This window comes from Lolium rigidum, chromosome 7 (assembly GCF_022539505.1).
Source record: "Lolium rigidum isolate FL_2022 chromosome 7, APGP_CSIRO_Lrig_0.1, whole genome shotgun sequence".
Classification (NCBI taxonomy): domain Eukaryota; kingdom Viridiplantae; phylum Streptophyta; class Magnoliopsida; order Poales; family Poaceae; genus Lolium; species Lolium rigidum.
Genome location: NC_061514.1, coordinates 438,692 through 449,363, shown reverse-complemented (window position 1 = coordinate 449,363; position 10,672 = coordinate 438,692). Strand labels below are relative to the sequence as shown.

The 10,672-nt window shown below is 46.6% G+C and overlaps 1 long non-coding RNA gene across 1 annotated transcript; it reads right to left on the bottom strand.

Moving 5' to 3' along the window:
• Positions 1–8,491: 8,491 nt before the first annotated feature.
• LOC124677672 lies at positions 8,492–9,848 on the bottom strand. Its single transcript, XR_006994180.1, has 3 exons — positions 9,499–9,848; positions 9,006–9,093; positions 8,492–8,734 (listed from the first exon to the last, which is right to left on the bottom strand). It is a non-coding gene; the product is annotated as an uncharacterized LOC124677672 (long non-coding RNA).
• Between the last annotated feature and the right edge of the window lie 824 nt (positions 9,849–10,672).

The following is a 10,672-nucleotide window of genomic DNA, read 5'->3' as shown; positions in this document are numbered from 1 at the left end:
AAAATCCAAATAATTTAAATTAATTTGCACAATACAAACTTGTGTCTTGCATTTGAAGTAATTACATGCAGAGAAAATTATGGTGTAATAAAATTTAGTTTAGTTTTTAAACATCTACAAGTAATCACCTTTATTAGTTAAAGACAGTGCATAACCTTGTACTTATGCTACAGAAGCCTGACTTTGCTTCTTTATTTTTCCTGACTTAGCTCCTTCACGTTAGAGGATACGGTTCCCGTACATGGTAGCCCATTAATAATTATGCCTGCTAGCAAGATAGATGGTCCTTATTATAGTCAGGCATGTCAACTTGTATGATTAAAAGTAGTTCGTACACATTAAATCTACCATCCGCATTTTTCTCTCGTAATAACTTTTCTTTTTACACAACTCAAAACTTGTCCGGCTAATATGAAATTTGAGATGGCAAAACCCGGGAAAGATAAAGATATCACCAAAAACTCTTTCCGCGAAATGCCGGGTTTTGAAGCCCAAGTCCAAGTCTTTCTCTGCTCAAGTTTTGGAGGAACAACTCCAAGTAGAACGAGTTGCAACAGCTATGCTAAGAACAAAAGTTGACATGTTGAGATCGAGATTAGAAGCATGTGATGCCCTACCGCACGAGGCCAATCAAGTTCGTTATAATCTCCCAAAGACTAAGAAAATGCCATAGATAATTGGAGATGAACACTAACATAGTGAGTACATTGGTCTTGTGAAATGTTTCCTTAGATTAAGGCACCGTTCAGACTTTTGTTGGTGGATGCATTTATCTGCGGTTGGGATCAACTTGGTAGTTGTTCCGGTGGATGTTATATAAATTAATTGCCTAGCCTTTTTTGAATCAGTTCGAACTTAAATGGTATCATAGCCAAGGTCTCAAGTTTGAATTGTCGAACGTGTGGTTTAATTTAATCTCTGTCGGGCGGCAAAATCTCCCACCAATCCCGAAATATTTCAAACGCATTTTTGAATGGGATTAAGAAGATAGATCATGATCATGGTAGTGACCTATATTCAACGTGATGATGATTTGATTTTGCACTCGGCCATGAACAGAGGTACTAGTACGGTGTCACAATTTTTTATCATTATACTTGTACCTTAGCGAAATTCAAAATCTCATAGCGGCAAAACTTCCCGCCCACAAAATACAAATATTTCACACGCTTCCAAATTCCCATTCTACCCCTGTGGAGATGACAGCAAAGTCGGTTGGTGAGGGGTTTGCCCGTCATTTTTTCGATCACCACCTCCCTAGCCCGGAAACCCTCCCAAAAAAAATACATTTCCTTCAGTCTCTCATCTGAGACCACCCACCGGAACTTCTCAAGTCCCTCTCTCTACCACCTCCACGACCACCGCACCGGAACATCCCCGCCGGACTTCCCTGGCCTACCCGAGCCCTCGCGATCCTCGACATCCGTCTGCCTGCCGGAGCCGCTTCATCGACGCCGTCATCAACCGGACCGGATCATCCCCGCCGAACCTCGAAACCATATGCTCATCCAGCAGTCTACCGCAGTCGCTTCAGCTGCGGTATCGTCCACCCCGCCGGAGCCGCTTCGCCGGATCCGTCGTCCACCGCATCGGATCTTGCTCACCGACACCGCTGTGCATGAACCGGATCTGCTTCACCGGCGCCTTGCATGATCTAAACTCTTCTACTCGTCACTTTTCTATTGCTTGCCTGCAAGTTCTTGTTTAATCTTGGGGGAACTCTGTTTGTGCTAACGACGCGCCGTTACGTTTTTGCGGATGAGATGAGTAACCATGAAGTGTAATGGCCGTCTCTCCAACCCCAAGTAGCACATGTAGCGTACTTCATCACCGGATCTATCAACCCCAGGAAGATCTGCTCGTGACTCCCACGAGTGCTTCTCCTAATGTAAGTCCCTTGTTTTAGCGCCATGTTCGGGTTCGGATGCTTGTTTGTCCGAAGCTCTTTTAGTTCATTCCTAGCTATGACCGTAACACGTTGCTATTTTCTACTTCATTGCTAACTTTAAGCGATTGAACATTTTGGTTTGCATTCCCTGCTCTGTAGATGTAGCCATCATAACTTCTATCTTGCTCAGTCGTTGTTACAAAAAATTATAGGTATTATAGTAACATCCTGCTATTATTTAGTTCATGGCCAATTTTAAGTAATTGCACATGTTGGTTCGCATTCCCTGCTCTATAGCTTTTGGCATCGTAACTTCTATATTTGGTTTACATTCCCTGCTCTGTAGATCTAGCCATCATAACTTTATCTTGCTCGGTCGTTGTTACAAAAATTATGGCCTGCTACTATGTTGTTTGTGCCAATTTTTTACTCCATGAACATGTTGGCTTGCATTCCCCGTACTACAGGTGATGCCATTGTTTTGTATCTAGTTCATTGTAAGCTAACAAAGTAAGGACTTAGTTTGGCATGCTATCACTCGCTATCTAGCCCGTAGTACAAATAAACTTGTCATACTACTAGATAATAATTTTGCGTGCCATCTTGTTCTTCAAAAGCTGCATTATTGACTTGTTTCTCCGACTTGGCATGACGCTCACATATGGAAAGCTGAACATATTGGTTTGCATTCCCTCTTATACAAGTTCACGGGTGATCCCACTATATTCCGTATCCGGTCCATCCTAAGCTCCAGCATTAACTATCCTCCATGTGTTGCTCATTACAAGTTTATATCCCGAAACATCTTGATTTGCATCCCCTTCACTATAAGTTCGGGAGTATTATTTAGTTCACGGCCAAAGTGAAGTAATTGCACTTGGCACATGTTGGTTCACATTCCCTCCTCTTTAGCTTTTGCCATCGTAACTTCTATTTTTGGTTTACATTCCCCGCTCCGTAGATGTAGCCATCATAACTTCATCTTGCTCGGTCGTTGTTACAAAATTTATAGCCTGCTACTATGTTGTTCATGCCAATTTTGTACTCCCCGAACATGTTGGTTTGCATGGGACTCGACGAGTAGTAAGTCTGTTTGTTTCATTCTAACATGCTTGTTATATTGGCTGTTGGTATGCGGCATGCACTCTTTGTTTGCTTATTGTGCGCATTACAATGATCTTGTTATAACGACGAAATGATGAGTTCCAAATTCTTTGCCAAACAATATTGTAGTGTCTTTGCCTTTCCATTGTTGCTGTCTTAACTTGTAATGTCTTTGTTTCAGATATAGGTGCTGCATGGACAACTTAAAAGATTGCCGGATCGCTTCATTGTATTGCTAGGTTTAATTACCATTCAATTTCTCCGGGTTCTGTAATATTTTTTCAATGCCTTGCAGCTGATGTAATATTTAGTTAGTTTTTATAGTTCTTTCGCGCATTTTTTCTTTGGTGCTTGTGGTAAGTGAGGCTATCCGACGTAAATCAATGCTGCGTAAATATTCTCAGCATCTAAATCACGAATTCCCATCCCTTAAACGGCCCAATTAAGCGAAATCACATATGTGCCTGCCCGCAAAATCCTAAAGCGCATATTATGCCGGCATATAAACAGCAACTAAACGGGCTGGCCCACTTACTTCTTGGGCCAGCCCATTTGATTTACGGTGGACCCCACACACTAATTGGGCTGGCCCACTTGCTTTAAGGTGGACCCCACCAACTACTGGGCCGGCCCACTAACTAGTTGGGCCAGCCCATTTGCTTTTGTGGTGGACCCCACATACTAAATGGGCCGGCCCTTTAAGAGGAAAGTGGGACCCACCAGTGTTTTGGCCCGGCCCACTATCTTGTTGGGCCGGCCCACTTGCTATATGGTGGACCCCACATACTAGTTGGGCCGGCCCTTTAACAGGAAAGTGGGACCCACCTGTGTTTTTGGCCCGGCCCACTATCTTGTTGGGCCGGCCCACTTGCTATATGGTGGTCCCACATGGTAAATGGGCCGGCCCTTTAAGTGGAAGGTGGGACCCACCTGTGTTTTTGGCCCGGCCCACTATCTTGTTGGGCCGGCCCACTTGCTATATGGTGGACCCCACATACTAAATGGGCCGGCCCTTTAACAGGAAAGTGGGACCCACCTGTGTTTTTGGCCCGCCCACTATCTTGTTGGGCCGACCCACTTGCTATATGGTGGACCCCACATACTAAATGGGCCGGCCCTTTAACAGGAAAGTGGGAACCACACGTGTTTTGGCCCGGCCCACTATTTTGTTGGGCCGGCCCACTTGCTATATGGTGGACCCCACATACTAAATGGGCCGGCCCTTTAACCGGAAAGTGGGACCCACCTGTGCTTTTGGCCCGGCCCACTAGCTTGTTGGGCCGGCCCACTTGCTATATGGTGGACCCCACACACTAAATGGGCCGGCCCTTTAACAGAAAGTGGGACCCACCGTGTCTTGTGGCCCGGCCCACTTGCTTCTTGGGCCGGCCCAGTTGCCGTAAGGTGGACCCCACATGTTAAATGGGCCGGCCCATTTAAGTTTTGACCAGTCAACCTTAGAGGTTAGGCCCGGCCCACGTAACTAATGGACCAGCCCAGCTATATAGTTGACCGGTCAAACTATGTCATCTGGCCCGGCCCGCTTAAGACGTGGCGGTGCCTCGTGTGGGCCTACCATCTACCACGGGGTTTCAGCCGGTTAACGCCGTTAGCCGCGGTTAACGGCGTCCGCCACGTGTCGGCTTGCATGACGTCGGCGGTCAACGGGCTCCCGAAAACACTTGCGCAACGGTCCGATTTTCCGTGGCGGAAGGGCGCCCAAGCGCGACGGACCGAAAAAATCGTCGTTGGACTTTGCCTGACGCAGTTTCGACAACAGAACCCATATCGTCGGGTTAGGCCCATAGGCGACGAAAAATGCCCCTTAGTTGACGATTTTGGGACGTTGTCTATCAGAACTTTTCTTGTAGTGTAAGGTTGCTGATGATGCCTCTTGTGGCCGCTTGTGCCGTCCACCCGCCCTTGCACCAAAGTGGCAAGGAAAGGGTCTTGGCGCTCTAGTCCTCGTCGAGCCCGCTTTAGCACCAAAGTGGCAAAGGCATCTCGCCTCCTTGGGATGGAGCTTTTGAGCTAAGCACGACGTGCGCGACGCCTGTCCGGCTTGTCTTGTAGCTTTTGGAGCCTGCTACTCATGTCCTTGTTGCTAGTCTTGTGAGGATGGAATCCAATGTCCCCTTGGTCGGTTCTTATCCCTCCCAAGGCGCCCTCTGGTCGCGGGTGGTTGGTAGCTCGGGTACCTCCGAGAGGGAGTTCCTTCCCAGGCCCGTCTTCCGCTCCGGCTTGATGTCTCCAAGAGGGTTTTACGCCTCGTGGAGCCTCACTCGGGAGCAACCTCCTTGAGTGATTGCTTCCGGGCTGTCACTATGGGCCCAACAACCGTAGGTCCATGGCACCCTAGTTGCCAATGGTCCCACACTCACCTTATTTGTTCCGAAGCTCGAGGTGAAGGAAGTGGACATCTCCGCGTGGCGGCATTATTGTGTTCCTTGAGCCGGTGCAGCAACCGTCAACCGCCGCACGAACGGATTAGCTTCCACCGTCCCAAGAAGGAGTCGGGGATCCTGACGAAGAAGGTCAAGGAGGAGCCATGGAAGGTGTACACCTGGAGTAGGTGTTGCGGTGTGGCGCCGAAGACCCCGATTACATCCCATGGCTCACGCTCGCCCTCGAGGAGTCGCGTAACGATCTGTGCGCAATAGCGACACCAATTTTTGTCAGCATTGAGTGGTCGGCGTGCGACACATGAACTTCCTCGACCTTGAATGCGACGTTGAAGCAGGCACCAACAGTAGCGTGGGAAGAGTCGGTGGCGCATGAACTAGCGGCACCGACCCTAGTTGCCACGTGAAGGACGAGGAGGCCTACCCCTAGTTCTAGAACCGCGGCGATTATTTCAGATTTTAGTTTAGTTTAAATTTTAGTCAAATTTCATTAAAATTTGTAATATAAAATGAAATATGAATTAGATTGGAATTTCTGTTTCAAATTTTAAAATTCTATTGGGGCACTGCTGGGGGAAGACGCCCCCATACGTGGCAACTAGTGCCGACTCCCCTATACGATCGACTTGGCGTTATTACTGGTTGTAAGGAGGCTTAAAGGTTCTAACATTTGCCAATTTACTTAACCTAGTCATAGATGTGGTGATTTTTGTTGCATGGTCTTTGTGCTTCTAGTGGAAAAGGTGTTGTTGTTGACATGTTTCGTCTTCCTTTTGGTTATCCCCACTGGCTCGAAAACCATGTACTAAGTACAACCTAGCTAGACCTGGTATGCTTTTTCTCTTTTAGATGCCTTATTTTATTTTACTTGTATGATAACAGTGGCAGTTTTTTAATGGAAATCGACAAGGCGAGACTTGTTTGGTGAAAAGAAAGGGGGGCCTCTTGAAAAACACAAGGAGCTGTCCCCAACTCACCATGCACTTGTCTTGGACGTTCTCATATCAACCTTACTCGCTCTTCTCAAGTACATGACGTATAAAGTCGAAAAGTCACTGCTTACTAAGTTTAATCAAATATAGAAAAGAGTGTGAACAATTACAATACTATAAATTATAACCTATATAAAAGCTAGCTGATTTAGAGGGCTCCTCTTTGCTTGGCTACAATTCACGGGATATTTATCTCCAATTAGGTAGAGACACCTACGTTCTCTTCTTCTCTTTCTTACCTGGTCTAGGCATGGTTATTTTCTGTTTCCTTTTTTTTTTAACCTGGTGGGCAACCGGTTACCGGTTTCCCTATATTGATGTGGTTGCTCCCCACGCTCTTTCTTTTCCCCTCCCCCTCGCTCTCCCCCGAAGACCTCGCCTGGTCCTTTCTTCTCCGCCACCGGGCCGGACCGGAGCCGCTCTTGCCGGCGTTGCCGTGCAGAGCTGGCAAAGGAATGGTGCCGGATCTAGTTTTAGCTGTAGTTTTAGTCTAGTTTTTACCTATATGGATCTTGAGGGTAGGTCAACGGTTCTAGGCGACCAGATCCGTTGCGCCATGGGCGTCCTCCGCCTCGCTGCAAGTCGCTGGTGGCAGGCGACGCTGCAAGGGAGGATGAGGAGCTCGTGCATCTCTCCAAATAAGGTGCGCATCTGGAGTTTTTCCGTTCTGGTGGCTTCGCGCGGCACCAGGCGGTCGTCCTCGACCTTCTTCGTCAAGCTTCCATGGAGGAAGGCGATGGAGGAAGTTGATTGTACGGGCTCCATCAATAAGTGCGGCCATGTCCACTCTGGTGAACTCGGAGTCGAGCTCCTCCGCTTGGCCGGCCTTGGAGGCGAGGGGGAGGAAGAGTTGGGCTCTATGTGGGGCAGGCGTGGAAGATGGCGGGGAAATATTGAAGCTGCAGACGTGAGCTCTACTACGGTGGTCCTTGGGCCATCGATCTATGCCGAAGGTCGGCATCGCCCGGCGCCGTCGAAGTGGCGACTTCCTCGAAGAATCAATCAGCAGAGGACTTATGCTGGCAATCTCTGCCTCGCCCCTGCTCCTTATGGTCGAATGGCGACCATCTTCGATTTCAGGATGCCATGGAGGCGTCTGTTCAACCTCCGACTGGGGAGGCCCTTCCTTGACTCCTCGGCAGCGCCCATCGTCCTCTTCTCCCCAAGTGGCATGTTCCCCGGTGGTGAGGAAGACGGCTGTTCGTGGAATCTGTTCTACGGTGACGACCAGGGACCAGATTGCTTTTCTCCTAGCTTTTGTAGGGTCTCTTGTGCTAATATCCAGGACTGGATTGTATTTTCAATATTGTTTACGGTCCTGTATGTAACTTGGTCTGTAACCACCTATGATTAATGCAGCTTCGGGGACCTTCGGGTCCCTTCCCTTGTTCAAAAAAAAAAAAAAAAAAAAAAGATGTGGTTGCTCCCGGTGGTTTGGGTCAAAGCGGTGCCTGCTGGACCCACCTCCACCGCTTGGTATGACAGATAGAGAACCCGAACCTTCCTGATGCGTTGCAAATCTTTTTTTTTTTTTTTTGAACATATAGGTTTTTCATTAAGCTCAACAACACTTTACAGAGGTAAGCGTGCACAAAGCATCGCTGAAGTCCAAGATTACATCTTTGTAAGAGCAAGTTGTGTTTTCTTCTGTGCTAGAAATGCATCTGATAGAGAAAGGCTTGTCCTTAATCCTAGTAGCAAGTTTTGCTTGGAAATGAGCTTTGAAGTTCATACACCTGGGCACGTGAAAGATTTTCCCTCCACGGAAGGAAGACCCAGTGAAGAGAGTAGCAAGTTGTGGCCTAATCTGCCAATGCCCTGGGTTTTCAATTATGTTACGAGTCGCTGCTGCCTTTGCCAGAATCGCACAGTCTGTGAAGAAGGTAACATTCTGGAGTTGAAGATGGTGCACCAAGTTGGCTGCGAGAAGCAGACCAAAAGTCTCTGCCTGTAGTGCTGAAGTTGCTGGTGGGGAAATCGCTGAGATGAGGAGTCGAGTACAATGGTGAGCTCCTTCAAGCTGAATAAAGATTCCAAGCCATGCACATGACGGAGAGCTGCAATGTTCCATCCATGCAGCATCCATGAAGATCTTTGCACCTGGGATGCTCCACGGATCGGCAGCAGTTGTTCCTGGAGTAGGTAACACCTGAAGGTTCATGAGTTGATTCTGAGATGTAGCCGACTCTGTAGCATTAATTTGGTCTTGGGTTGGGGAAGCTTGTATGTGTTCTTCTCGCTTTTGAACCAAATCTTGCGGCGGCCTGTTTTGAGCTTGATCTTCTAGTTTGGTTTCCTGTAATATAGCCTGTGTTGCAGCAAACACCTGATATGGTTTATGAGCTTTCCTGCAAAAAAGTTGGTCATTCCTTGCCTTCCACAGACACCATAAAAATGTATAGACATATTCGAGTGTAGCTAAAGGGTGACCAGAGGTAAGCATGGCTTGAATCAAATCTGGAATAGACCGATGATTAGAAGCAAGTACTTCAGACCTAATGTACCACGGGTGGCTGAACCAGGCTGCTTTAGAAAAAGAACATAGGAAAAATAGATGCATTTCGTCCTCGATCATGCCGCACCTGGCGCACTCCTCATTGATGTGAATGGAGAACTTACCTGCCCTTTTTCCGGTGGGAAGTGCTCTTCTCAATAGCCTCCAAGCGAAAGTCTGAACTCTTGGCACCATGTTCTTGCATTTCCAAACCTGTAAAAGAAGGTTTTTGATTTGAATCGGCACTTCATTTGGTCGTTGGTTGACTGGGAGCACCAAGTGTGTCCTGCAATGGTAATAAGCACTTTTTGCCGAGCACACTCCTGTAGGGGTTAGTTTCCAACAAAGAGTATCTTTCCCATCTACTATGATTATAGGAGTTTGGATAATTTTATTAGCAGTTTGAGGAGTGAATAGGCTTTCGATAAGAGGGACATTCCAGGCTTTTTGGTTGGGTAACCATAGATCTTTAACTGTAGCTGGATAATTATAGGGAGGTTGTTGGATAATAAGATTGTCATAAATGGTTTCCCAACCCGAAAACCACGGGGTACTCCAGATGGAAACAGAGCCATCAATGAGTTGATAAAAACCAGCAGAGTACAAAAGAGGCCTCACCTTGAGTATAGCTGTCCAGAAAGCAGATTTCGGTGTGTTTGGTTTTGCTCGCCAAATAGAGGTATCAGGGTGATATTTGGCTTTGAGAATCTGCGCCAAATGATGTTGGGGATCATTTGCAAGCCTCCAAGCCGCCGTTAGAATGAGCCCTTGGTTAATTGCCTGTAAATTTCTAATGCCCAGACCACCTTCTTTCTTTTGTGTGCATATATCATCCCAAGCCCTAAGACATAAGCTTCTTGTAGTAGACTCTTCTCTAACCCCTGTCCACCAGAAGTTTCTGATGATGGCCGTAAGTTTAGATAAAAACTTCCTGGAGAAAAGTATGTTCGACATATAATATACGAGTATAGAAGAGAAAACTGATTTTATCAAGGTTAATCTAGCTCGCATGGGACATTCTGTTAGCCTTGCACGCATTTAATTTGCATTTGAACTTGTCATAAATAAAATTGTAAGCTGCAGACCTGTCTTTTGATGGGAGAATTAGAGGATGACCTAAATGGATGGTGTTGCTATCAATATCCTGAACCGGAAAGATTTGCTTTATGTCCTTCTTGACCTGCATGTTAACTTTTTTACTAAACATAATGGCAGATTTACTCCAATTTGGAGTTTGTCCAGAGGCCTGGCAAAACTGGCGAATAATATGTGAAATAGTAGTAGCTTCTTGAACGTTTGCCTTTCCACAAACAATTAGATCATCTGCAAACATCAAAGAGTGTATTGGAGGGCACTGTGGTCCAAAAGATATACCTGTCAAGTGGTTGGCCTGCAAAGCTTCTTGGAGCGCCAATGAGAGTTCATTAACTGCAAGGACAAAAAGAGAGGGAGACAGAGGGCAACCTTGTCGAATGCCTCTGCTGCTACTAAACCGAGCATAAGACTGACCATTAATAATAACAGAAAAAGACGGTGTAGAGATGCAAGCGTGGACCAAATTTATGAAGTGGGGATGGAGCCCTTTACGTTCTAGAGCAGCAGCTATGAAATGCCATTCCACCCTGTCAAAAGCTTTTGCCAAGTCTATTTTTATCATAAAATCATGACTATTCCACGAACTGAGATTGAAAGAGTGAGTAATTTCCTGAGCAATGATGATGTTATTGCTAATACGCCTACCTTCGATAAAAGCTTGTTGCGTAGGGTGGATATAATCAGGAAGATGCATTTT